At 34.4% G+C, this 14,202-nt stretch overlaps 1 protein-coding gene across 1 annotated transcript in view; it reads left to right on the plus strand.

The window, feature by feature from the left end:
* Nucleotides 1-14,202, plus strand: part of LOC106668446 (5-hydroxytryptamine receptor-like) — a 335,670-nt gene that overhangs the window by 140,814 nt on the left and 180,654 nt on the right. The window lies entirely within an intron of this gene.

Raw genomic sequence — 14,202 nt, forward strand, 5'->3', positions numbered from 1 at the left:
TTTACTCTTTATTATTGTGTAAATTATTATTATTTAAAAAAAATATATTACTGATATTGTTTCGAGCAAACTTTTTCCATCGTATTTTCTTTACTTTCTATCACTTTCTATCATATTTTATTTAATATTTTTGTTATGTATAAAATTTATTATATAATGTTTGAACAATTACATAATTATAACATTAATAACACATACTTCAAGAAATGATATTTTAAAAAACAAAAATTTTGTTTTCATTATTTTTACATTTTCTCTATGTTTTTTACGTTATAAAAGTATTTTAAACGTAAAGATCCATTGTTTTATTAGTCAAAAATTATAGACAAAAGAAATTAGTAAATTAGGATTAATTTTTAAGAGTTTGTTTAAGATGAGATCTAACTGCAAATCCTGCACATATACAATTCTATACGTTAAATCATTTAAACTGTGGTGTCATCATTTTGGCGCTCAGTTGGTATTATATTGCATTATATTTTGGTAAGAATGATTCAGTATGATTTCAGCCAGGATAAACTAATCTATATAAACTACAATTATATGAAATGACTTTCTTCATCTTACTTGGCGTCCGACCTAGTTATTATCCTTATGATTTATCAAATTCTCAAAGTACAGAGCTTGCGAATAATATATCAAATTATTGTTTAATACTGGAAACAGCTGTGGCAATGGCTATTGCACAACAGTTAATATATTATAATATAACTTGCGTTATTGCCAGGACACATACCACCTTTTGGCATCATGATTCAAGAAGTTACGGAAAATTACAAGTGCTTACATGATTTTCACCAACCAGCGGGTGTTGCAGATCTCCATTACACTACACTAAATGGATTCAACCTGGTTATAATAAGCTGCGCAAAAATGTATAGGGATATTTGTAATCTATTCTTACTGCTTTAATTTTAAGTGTTAAGTGGATTAAAGTAAGTATTCTTGTTAAGTGGATAAAATAAAATAGAAAATGCAAACCTAAAACAAACAAATGTTATTAGAAGGTTGTAAAACCTCATTTTCAATTACGGATTTACTTAAGAATATAAATATGAAGATTGCTCATTTTGTAAACAAACACCTTTTCTCGTCTTTTCTCCATTTTAATCCAGTTGTATTATATTTAACCATGGAAAGACATCATCTTGAACCAGAAATGCGCAATGAGACTGAGTCATCGAGGTCACCGGCAAGTGGACATTGCAGAGGCAGATGGCGATTCTCAGAGCGTTATCTCCCGAATTTGAGCCGATTCCGAGAGACTGGAAGTGCCATTAGGATGCCTGGTAGTGGATCTCAGCCCATTACGAAGCTAAGGGAGGACAAATATATTGTCATTGCTGCAAGAAGGAACCCTTTACATAGTGCTCACCAGGTCCTAAATGAAGATGTTTTGGCAAGGCCTTTATCGACACAAACGAATCGTAATGCAGCGAAATCTCGCCCACCAGCAAATCACGAGAATATGGTGCCGTAAGCGCCTAGAAGAGCACAACAATTGGAATGATGTTATGTTTACTGATGAGTCCATTTCTGTCGGAATAGTGAGAGCAGGCGCTGATTAGTCTACCGAGAACGGTTGATGCGTACAATGCCCAGTTCGTGCTCCATTCAGTCCAGCTTTGCTTTGGGTGTATTCGTCTAAGCTGGGGTTTACACTGGAGGACGAAATGGACTCCATATTGCAGAAGGCAATCTCACCGCAGTTCGTTATGTCGAGGAATACACCCCTCAAAACAGGGATCTCATTGGCAATGATTTTCTATTTCTGGATTACAATGCCAGACCTCAAAGAGGCAGAGCTGTTCATCAATGTTTGAAAAACGAGTGAATTTCCCATCTGTATTTTCCCCTTTTGTCTCCAGACCTCAATTTCATTGAGGACATGTTGCAGAGATGGCTTTTCGATCACCATACGCAGTCAGTTGACCAGCAACAGATAAAAGCAGCGTTGCAACATCTATGGAGTCAAATTGGTGACAACCTTACTAAAAGTATGCTTAACAGGTGCACAAAGCTTTTAGCTAACAGACAACACTATACACGGTATTAATTGTTTACAAAATTATTCTGTCCAATAAACAAAATTATAGAATTAAAACCTTTTAGTTTGTTATTTTCAAATTCTCTTCACTAAAATTTTCTTCAGTTAAAAACAATAATTTTTAATAACTTTTAATGAATGTGGTAATAAAAAATGAATACTACGGAAAGTAAATATTAGAAAATTGGCAATATCACAATTTCTTTTTTGAGCAGTTTATACCACCAGTGCTGCACGCCCTATTGCCTAAATAAAACATGTGGGTAAGAAAATAATTTATTAGTTAATACGAGTTTCTCCTCACCGCGTTTATAACCATAGATGTTGTTTAAATTGTTTAAAAAACAGTTAATAATTTGATTTTTGTATAATATTGATGAATAATACAACTATACTGTGTAAGTCAATTAAGTAACAACCTGGCCAACAACGAATTTTTTTCAAAAAAAGACGTTTGTTTTTAAAAAGTGATATCCAGTTGTTGAACTGTTTTTTAAGAGAGAATAGGTCTAATTAATGGTCTGCTCCCCTGAACCGATAAGTGCTTCAATTGTTTTGATGTTTTCACTCCTGAGCATGTTTCCTTTTCAACCGAGATAGTATAAAATGATGCTTTATGCCAAATCACTTGCCAGATTTGACAAAACAAGTTTATATGGATTTTGAATCCTGTATAATCTAATAAAAAAACTATTCAAAAATTATGAAAGAAGGCATATATTAATTTATTACGCGCAATATTGAATTTTTTGTGCTACTTTTGAATCGAATAACAGTTACTGATTTTAAAGTTAATATCTTGATCGGATAAAAAAATTGTATCAATACAAAAACAATGAAATGTTATATTTGAGATAAATTATGTAACAGAAAATTCAAAAGGTGGATTAATTTCTAAGACTTTTTCCCGTAAAATATTCATTTTAAACGGTTATAATGTGATAACAAATAAGTGAATGTTAAAAAGTTCTTTATTTCTGAAGATAGAGCGAAATCTGTTGACCTCGGCCCAAAATGTGTTCAATTGATAGTTGATCAGCAACCTTTTAAATATTTATCTACTGTATAAATATTTGGTCAGAAATGTTGCAAAAAATAAAAACAGCTTTCAACACACGTTCGTGCGAATGTATTTCCATCCAGTAAGAAACAAAATTGCGCATTTTGCTCTCGACAGGATTTATGTGTTATGTGGGGTGAAAGGAACACAGTAAGCAAAAATTTATTGGCTGTATCAATCAAGATCACTGCCTCACAACGAGTGTTCTATATTCATCGATTTGGGTACTTTGTGAGAAGGGAAGTCATCAAAAAAAATGGAACACTTTAAAATATGGATTGTTCCTTTCGTTCAAAATTTCCCAAAATAAAGAACATTTTCTATTGAATAAACCTATTAACTATTTTAGATAATAAAGAGCGCATTTTAGAGCCATTTGGGCAAGGGAAGATTTGCAAAAAAAAATATTTTGATACCAAATAAATCAACCGATTTTTTAAAATTTTTTGATTACAATTTTTTATCGGTCTATAAGATAATGGGTAGGAAATCTTATTATGGAGTTCCACAAAATCAAAATAGACACCGTACAAATTTAACTATGTTTAAATTTATTTTTTCCTTATGAAAATTCGACGAGTAAAATGATTTGACTATTCTCAAGCTATTTCAATAAATAAAACAATCAGCTTTTGTACGGGATTAAATTTGTATCCACTCCTATGACTGTTTTTTTTTTAAATGTAGGCAATTGTTTTGTCATTTACATCTTTGCCAGATTGGCAAACATTATTTTTGCCATATTGCTCCTTATTTTTCTGTCTTGATTTCAAATTCTGACAACTTCGTTCGATTGAATGCCTACGTAGAAACTTCAACTTAGTTATACCAAGTTGAGGGCGAGACTCTATTAACTCCCTATTCAGATGTCACAGGACAACCCGACCGTCTCTATGACACGTCGAGGGAAAAACTTAGTTAGGATTAGGGTAGTGAATCGAATTGTCACATTTTTCCATTGAAAGCGCAGATTCTGCATATACAACAATACTGTTTTGATTCTTCGCCGTGAAATAAAATTCTTCACCTTTTCTTAGATGCAAAAAGTATACTTAAATTAAACAGATTTGAGCGGATTAACTCTGATTTTCCATTTTTTTGGTTACTGATTTATTTTTATTTTATTTTATTATTTTTTTATTTTTGGACTGGGGCTTCCAACATCTAGGTAATTTCAGTCCCCAACTAAGTCTATATTCTATTCACCCTTTCAAACACTACATTCATGCAAATAAATACATTCATACATATAAATACATCCATACAGTGCGCTCATTCCGTTTGGACGGTGGTATACTTGATATTCCTACACCGACCTCTACTCAAACTAATCTAGATTGGGGTCGATGAAGCACTTTTATAAATATTCCGACATCGACCCCGAACACACACTCATACGCTCTCAACGTTCGATGGGCGATGATGACGTTATATTTCACCCTCACCCCTCGCCATTCACGCTCATAAATACATGCACTCAGACAAAACATATAGACACACAACACATAAGACATATTATATACAATAAAAATATCAATTTCCCCTAAAAAGCGGAACAGCGGACCCAGAAACCTGCTGCAGTTCTCGAGAACCATTTTCAGATTGGATGGCATGCCTACAAGCTACATGTAAGGAGCCATGGCATGACATGTTTCCAGTATGTGGGACACATCGAGCAACCTTTCACTGCATAAGAGGTACCTGCGCGGGCTTTTGCCACTGATTTATATTTATTTAGAAACCGTGAGATGCGGTCTGGTGTGATAGGTTTCAGAAAAACATTTTCTTTATAAGGCGTCGGCTTCTTTGAGGTGAAAGGAGCTGACGAATGGAAAAAATGTGTTGGTAATGGTTCGGCCAGATTATCCTTTCAGGATTATATAGAAAGGGATAAAATAGGAAAAGGAAAGCTAAATTGTTGGGAAATTAGACTATGTGAAAAATATTTGATGTGTGGAATGTAATGTGATGATATAGGCATGTTATCTGTATTGTATGTGATTAATGATATTGGCGTAGCTGCGACTGAGTTTACATGTATCTGTTCTGTAATTGATGTTGTGTTTATCTCGGTTGATATAAACCATTTCTAAGAAATTACGTTTATATTTGTTTTGCTCTGTATGTAATAATTTTGGATTTTTGAAGTCGAAATTGTGTTGGTGTTCAAAACGGTGGACGCCTTATACAAAAATGTCTTTTCTATACCAACATCCTTCCCCACCCCTTCAAAATCCGACGTATAAAAACACAAAATCTCACTGGCACTCTCGATACGACACGCAAGAATGACACAGAAGACAAATATTTTGAGTGAGTAGAAATACTTTGATTGAATATATAAAATATATTTTGCATTGTATAAATTCACTTTTCCACATTCAAAATGTAATTGTAATATGTAAACAATGTTTGCAAATCCCAGGCCCTGAAGATGATCTCAATAAAGATCGAAATGTTGCCACGATAAAGAAAATGATTTTCTAAACCTACATCACACATGACCGCTTCTCACGATCTCCAAATAATTATTAGTATAACATTCTATGAGGATTTTATTTCGATAACAATTTTCAAAACAAACGACTAAAAATCGAAAAAAGTCTGTGAAAAAATACATCGATACGTAACTGCCCCTAATGTCTTTATCGTCGTGTTTATCATCCTGTGCATATTGCGCTTCCCATGGGATCCTAATGGAATGGTAGGTTAGATCCTGGCTGGGTCATTAATCTTGAACGCTTTTATCGCCCCACCGGTGACACTCAGAATACTTATGGAAGATTACGTTTACGAGCCACTTGATTCTTAACCGTTTTACTTACTGAATTTTACAAAAAGCTTTTAAAAAATCCATTGCTATGAAACTATTTACCACTTACAATGTTCAGATATTATTTTTTATTAAAAAAATCGCCTTGATTAATGATTTTATACACAAATCCAAAATATCCTATACGACTTTATACAAAATTAAATATATAATTCTTTATAAAAATTTATAATTCCAATGGAATATTGTAGTTACATCACAAATGGAAAGTAAATAGTATATAATACTTAGTCGTTACTTATCAATTCTGTCTATTTCTAAACGCAAATAGTAACGAGTTCTAACCTAATTTCGACAAATCGAAATCGGTGTGCGAATGACACGGGGTTTCGAGATTCAATTAAAACTTCGCCTCCGCAAATGAAGTCCTTCCGTTCAACGGCAGAGAACCTGAAAGTCGTTCTTATTTACGTTTAAATGCTGTTAAACGGGCTGACGTTATCATTGGGTAAGTTTCAATCCACTGACAGTTTGTGAATAAGATGTACACATGAATAAAATGTTTAAAAATTAATGTTCAGCATGTTCCATCTCTCTCTTTCTCTCTCTCTCTATCTCTCTCTCTCTCTCTCTCTCTCTCTCTCTCTCTCTCTCTCTCTCCCTCCTCACTGTTCTGTTTCTCGCTTTCCCTCTCCGATCTCACCATTATCTAATACCCTTTACTCAGATCATTCTCCCATATACAGCTTCCCCCTCTCACTTTTCCTATTTGTTAACCGTATGCATTTTCTTGAAATTTTAGAATGAAAATGAGTACGTTTTTATTCTTCGTCAGTAAATCAGTAAATCTATAATTTTTAAAGAAATTAGAAGCAGCACATTGTCTACGCAAAATATTATCAATTTATTATAGTTAAGCGTTAAAATAATATCCCTAACGGTTTGATATTTTCATCCAATAAAATAACATTAATTATATACAACATGACTTCCATGAACAATGTAATGTTTTATTTGTACAGTATATACATTAAAACTGCAGAATAATATCATCATTCTGTAAAAACGGTTTTGAATTTTTTATAAATTAAGTGGATAAATTTGAACGCTCAATTATGCTTACTGAACGCACAATTTTCCTTAGTTATTTGTTAGATATTATTTTTGTTATGGAGGACGTGGCGAGATCTCATTTGAAAATATGCCTTCGTTCCTCAATTTGTATTCATTTTTCCAGAGGCAGTCCAGTCAGTGTATTACAAATTGAAAAATAATATTATTGCAGAAAGAACTCAATAAATTATTATTTACTTGACCTGGAAGTTAAATTCACTCAGGGACACTAAATATAACCTCCAATTCAACATAAGTGAATAAATATAACAATTAATTAAGGTTTTTAGTTGAGATAAAAAAAGTCATTGGCACAAGCGGGATTCGAACCCACGATATTCGGCTAGATACGCCGCTGCTCTACCACCTGAGTTATTATATTGGCTGTGTGTGAAAGTTTGTGAAATATGAAATTGTATTCTGATGTTTTTATATGATTGTAACAGTGTGGGAATGCTCAAAGGCCCAACATCAACAGCTTTCAAATCCATTGTAATTTAATTGTTATAAAATAATAATTATGTAATTTATAAAATTAATTGTGTGAAGTGCCTAGCAACATACATTGCAATTACATCGAAATATCTAGAAAAACTTAAAAAACAACACATCTATGAATGTAAAACACTAAAAACCAATCCCACAGCATTGACCACACACCACATTGAAAAACACCACAACTTTGATTTCGACAAAATACAAATACTAAACGCGAAAAAAAAATACAAACGCAACTTTCTAGAAATGGTTTACATAACAGAGACAGACCCAGCATTAATTACAGAACGATACATGTAAACTCAGCCGTAGCTGCGCCAAAATCATAAAGCAAACAAACTATTAAACAATTTTATATTTACCTTTCCTTCGTAATCGTCCATAATAATTAACCTCCTTTCCAATATTGAATACTGAATCACAAATCCAAGCTTGAAAATCCTTGTTCTCCACTTCCTTTTAGTTCAATAAAACCGCCTATGATTTCAGACAATTTTTCAGATTTACCGCACCTCCCACCCTGTCACAAACGTATAAAAAGAGCAGAATAAAAATTCACGTTTTACAACACTTTCACACAAAACCAATATGACACCACAAGAATAGCCCAACACTTTAACTGAGTATGAAATACATTGGTATTATTAAATTCACTAATTTCATGGTCCGCTTGACCAATTAATATATTACGATTAATTAAGGTTTTTGTTTGAGATAAAAAAGTCAATGGCACGAGCGGTATTCGAACCCACGTTCTTCGGCTAGATACGCCGCTGCTCTACCACTTGAGCTATCGTGACCTCGATCCACTCGGACACTAACTTCCCATCTCAATCCCACCTTTTGAATTTTCCCTCCTTTTTGCCATTTTTCAAATGTCGTGTAATCGGATTGGATTCTCGGCGGCAAATGAAACGGCCACGGAGAGCTTTAGTGAAGTGTACTTCATTTTAAATCATTAAATTAACTAATTTCGTGGTCCGCTTAACCGTGATTTACTAATTTAGTGACGAAGAATAAAAACGTACTCGTTTTCATTCTAAAATTTCAAGAAAATGCGGTTAACAAATAGGAAACATCACACCGGACCGCATCTCACGATTTCGGAATATTTATCGGTTAACGGTCACTAACCACCACACATAAGTAAATAAAGATATTTCGAGATCTTTCCATATTCATTTTTCGATTTTTAAGCTTGTATGACCTGTGTAAAGGGCTAAGTAAAAGTCGAAAATCGTAATGTTTAAAGGAAGATATTTTTGTTACTAGGGTTTTAGATGAAATAGAGGAAATAGAAGTTTCTCTGACCAATATGTCATAATAACATTCTTTCTGTATGTACGTATTGTTAATGTTTAATTTTCAAGTTAAATTGATTAAAAAGCTGTTAATTTTCTTTCTCTCTATTTAACAAAATTCATGATATCAACGGCGTTGCATAAGAAATCACTATTTTTGACAGATTTAATCAGACACGTAGCCAGCAGAGATTTAATTTGAATTTAAACAAGAGATTTAAGTGGTTTGACAAATATTGAAAAAATAGAACATATTTGTTTCTTGTTGGTGTTTGGCCCGAAATTTTATCTGACACTCACCAGAGCTGAATTCGTATTTTCGTTCCACTCGGTCAATGAAGTTTGCCGGAAGAGCTGATATCACGTTTCCGTGGGTCAATGGACGTTTCAACTTACATCAAAGCTTCACCGCCAGTGAAAAGTCCCAATTTTTACACCTCATCAAGGCCGACTTGTCGTTGGCCTGTTCGCATTTCCTTGAAATGCTACATGCAAACAACACATCGATAAATCCCCATGGCCAGACAATGACTCGTAAATTTTGACTTACACTCCGTAGGTTTTAACAGGCTCGCCCCTCTACAAGACAATTTATACACATCATTGACTTAAGTATACACAGCTTTCAATTCATTATTGTATATTTCTTCTCATCTTTGATAATATTAACACATTTACTCATTAGACTATTATTTTTTTGCTGTTTCTTTTGGAAATATTGCAATATGATTTTTTTAAAGTATTATCATCATTATTTTAGCAGTTTTTTCCTCCGGATCCAAAACCGTCATGTTGTTACTTGCCAACAGCTTTTCAAGATTTATTGAGCCAAATTCACTGGGGTCACTATAAAACTCATCCAATATTGTTTCCTCTCGTTATTATACTCTGGGTATTCTAGTATTAGATGACTAGGATTTGATGGACTGTCGCATTTGGGCAGTTTGGGGAAGTGCTTATTCCAATTCTATGCATATAATCTCCTACGAGCCATGGTTAGTTTTCATTCTGAAAATAATTGAATAGAATTCCTTTTGCCTGCCTCCTTCCGAAAACCACGGTTTTGCTTTAAGCTTTGGGAATAAAGCTCGATAGTATTCGCCAGTTGTATTCTTTATCTCATAGATTCGAACACAATTGGTTGAAAAAAATTTACCGTCTGTTTTAGCAATTTTCAACTGACGGAATAACCAGATACAGGTGCCTCCGCCAATGCATCCACTGTTTCGTCATGATGAATACCTGAATGACCTTTAACCCAGCAGACTATCAAAGATTTTCAGCTTTTTTGAGCTCAAAAATCTTTCGGTAAACTTCTGCGATGATATAATTATTAATTTTACAGCTTGGGGTTACCTTACTTACCCTATCAACAGCGCTTCGACAGTTCGTTAATATGCAGAATTTTTAGATGGACAATGCCAATGGACCATACTTAACCATCCCTAACTATCACTAGAGTTATTAATCCAATTAATTATTCTTTCTATGTAAGGTTTTTAGTTGAGATGAAAAATAGTAATATATTAATTGGTCAAGCGGACCACGAAATTAATGGATTTAATGAATTTAAATGAGGAATACTTCACTAAAACTCTCCGTGGCTATTTCATTTGTCGTCGAGAATCCAATCCGAGTACACTACATTTGAAAAATGGCAAAAAGGAGGGAAAATTCAAAAGGTGGGATTGAGATGGGACGTTAGTGTCGAGTGGATCGAGGTCACAATAGCTCAAGTGGTAGAGCAGCGGCGTATCTAGCCGAAGATCGTGGGTTCGAATGCCGCTCGTGCCATTGACTTTTTTATCTCAACTAAAAACCATAATTAATTGTAACATATTCATTGGTCAAGCGGACCACGAAATTAGGGAATTTAATTGAAAGACCTTCTTGAAGAATAACATCGTTTTCTGATAGATTTTAGTGCACTCTAGATTTTTAGTTTTTCTTATGTTCAATTATGCACCAAAAAGCTTTTTGTTTACTTTGTACTTGTATTTAATTTGTATTATAAGCATAAGAATAGATTGAAGTTGATTGGATAAGAGACGATACAATGATGGGTGGAAGTTGCAGGGATTTGGTTATGATTGGTCTGATCCGCCATTTTTGGAATTATTCTACAAAATAGGAGATTTATTCCTGCAGGTATATGAATGCCTCTGCGATTGCTGAAACGATGACGGTATCGTCTGCATACATATGTGCGAAATAATGTATAAGGATTTACAGGAATTTCTGCGGTGAATACTGAATTGATGTAAGAAATCTGCCTTTCAAAGCCTACACACGAAATGGTAATAAAAACCCTTAGAAATGTTTGACATCCCATAAAGAACCGGAATTTAACCACAACTGGACTTTAATCAATCGGACTTGTTGCTGAAAGGATAAACGTTATAGCCGTTGACATTGGTGACAAAGTAAGTTTAAGAACTTTTCTTCACGAATCCTGCCTTCAATTCCTTAATTTATTGCTTTGTGCCTCGAGCGGAAAGAGTTAGGCTCTCAAAAGCCGGAAAGTTGCGAGTTTTAAATAGACACGGCTGGTTCTGAAGCTGAATTAGAGGAGGAAATGCCCAGGAAAGTCCTTCTTGAAGACATTAATTTTCCCATAAACTTTTCACCGACTCCGAGGGCGATTAATTCTTCGAGCGTCACGCCCGGGGGTAACGACAATCGCAAACTGTCATTTGGCCTAATCCTACAACTCCTGCCGTTACAGTTAATGACAGGCCGACTTTTCAATTATGAAAGTGTTAAACGTTCAAGGTTTATTCAAACGTATTCCTTGGTTTCGCTCCTTTCAGGAAAAAGAGGTAAACTTAAAATTTGTTCTTGACTGATTGTGCTGTCAAACTGATATAAATGTTTTTATCCGAAGACATTTAGTTCGAGAAGGTTTTTTTGATCATAAAAGTACACTTCATTTTTTTCTTAAGAGAGTACCATAGAAATAACTCCAGTTCAGTTCATTTAATTTGCCTTACAGTTTTATTTATTTATTTTTTTCATCGAGTTATGTTTGAAATTGTAAATAAAGCGACCACAAATATGCAAATTGACTCACTTGAAGAGCACATTTTCAAAATAAGATTGACATTCTATCATATGTGATTAGTGATTGTGCTCCGCTTGCGAGCTGATCAAAAGTGTTAACCCACGATGCCCAGCTCAGAAAAAAAAAAAAACCGGTAGCTTTGACCTCCTCTTTGATACTCACTCTTTAGCGATTCCACTAATTGAATTCAATTAATTAATCTTTATGTAAGGTATTGATTGAAATGGAAACGTTAGTGTCACGAGCGTGATTCGAACCCACGACCTACGGCTCAATTGCGGTGATTCTCTAACCACTTGAGTTATCGTGACTTCGATCCACTCGGACACCAACGCCCCATCTCAACCTACCCTTCGAATTTTCCGTCCTTTTTGACATTGTTCAAATGTCGTGTAATCAGGATCCGATCCTCGGCGACAAATGAAATGGCTAACGGCGAACTCTTAGTGAAGATATACTTCGTTTTACTTATTAAAATCTATTATATTTCATGTTCCGATTGACCAAGTCACGATAGCTCAGCTTGGGTTCGAATCCTGCTCGTGACAGTAACTTTTTCATTTCAACCGATGCCTTACATAAAAATTAATTAATTGAAAGAAGTTGTTTGGTCAATCGGACCATGAAATATAATAGATATAATTTTGAATTTTGTTTTTACCACCACTCAGTATTTTGACAAGAGACTTCACTCACTTTACACCTCCAACAAATCTCCGCTCCAGCAGCTCTCCGCTCTCCTAATTCAATTCTCCAGCCCGTCCAGAGTCCGTCTTTCTGCGTTCTCGCCCGTTTAAGTTTCAACACATCATCACACTTCCCAGCATTGAACATTACTCCAGCACTTATTTATTTATTTATTTACAGGTATTACCCAGTTACAATAAATCCCAATATTTACAAATAAGCTCTGCTAGTTAACAAATTGCGTTGTTCTTTTAATTTTATGTTTGATAAAAGTATTTCCGTTATATATACATACTTTACTGATATACATATATATATATATATACTTTTACTTCTGTATATATTTTGATTTAGTCCCTCGTTCACAAGAAAAAGATATAAAATGGTAATTGTGGTAATTGTTATTTGAACGAAGTACGAACTGTTCAACCTTCTTTCTTTAATTTTTAGTGTTTTTACTGAAATTTATTTGCAATAATAGAAATGTCATTTCGTTCATATAACAATCCTTTAATTCTGATCAACAACCTTTACGATTGGTCCTGGCTCTGACGAACCGCAATTCGAAAAAACCGCAAAAGTTTACGCGTGGAATTATGGGAAAGATGAATTTTATAATCGCTACAAAGAGCTGATATATTTCACTAATGAGCGGTTTCGATCGGATCCTTAAAAAGAGTATTTTTTCTATTTCTAAACCTGCCGAGTGTGTGATAAAGGATAAATTGGACGGACGTAAAGCGAGCGGCACAAAACGTACGAAAATCTCCTATTTGTGTCAACTGGATTTTGTAAATAAATCTTTAAATAGTCAATTTGCTGGTTTTTCTGTAAAATTTCTTTCTAGCATTCCGGTTGTTTAATTTTATTAAGTTGTACCATTTTTAAGTTTCAAATGTGTTTGAGTGTTGGTTTAAATGATATAGATTCGGCTAGAATAGCATTTACTACGTAATCGAAATTATATCGCTGTTGAGATCAAGCAAATACTTCAACAAGTTAGAAATGTTAATATCAGCTTACGCACTGTAAGTCGAAGACTTTCAAAGCTGGATTTCTTGCGAGAAGGTCTGCCACTGGTCCAGAACTTCCGACAAAGCACAGAACAGCTCGATTAGTTTTGCAAGAAATCACATCTGTTGGACAAAATCTTCTTTTCGGAGAAGACAAGGTTTGTACTGAGGGCTTCCGACGGACGAGAGAGGGTTTGGAGAAGAACAGAAGAGCGATATATCCCCGCAATATTTCCACTTCGCAGATGTCATCGGTCGCACAAACTTGATCTTCATTGAGGTTTCTAACAGCTGCGCGATACTCCGAAGATGTGTTATCATAAGAAGTTACATACCACTAATTGATGACGATTATATTTTTATTCATGGCAATGAAAGGCCCCACACAGCTACGATGGTTTGTGTCTACTTGCAAAGGGCTTCAATACGATGTTTTCTGCGGCCAGGATGCAGTCCCAACTTAAACTATTGTTGTTTGGAACGAGTTGTCAACGTGGGTAAAATGTCACTCAGTGATGCCAGAGAATTTGCAGGAATAGAATGCGGTGTTGAAGTGGTATGAAAATATTCCACAACATTATATTCAAATTCAAAACCTCATAAAATCTATGCCACGTTGAATGCAAGCGGTGAACATAAGAAGTGGAAA

The sequence above is a fragment of the Cimex lectularius genome, unplaced genomic scaffold, assembly GCF_000648675.2.
Source record: "Cimex lectularius strain Harlan isolate CLEC.00 unplaced genomic scaffold, Clec_2.1 scaffold273, whole genome shotgun sequence".
NCBI lineage: Eukaryota > Metazoa > Arthropoda > Insecta > Hemiptera > Cimicidae > Cimex > Cimex lectularius.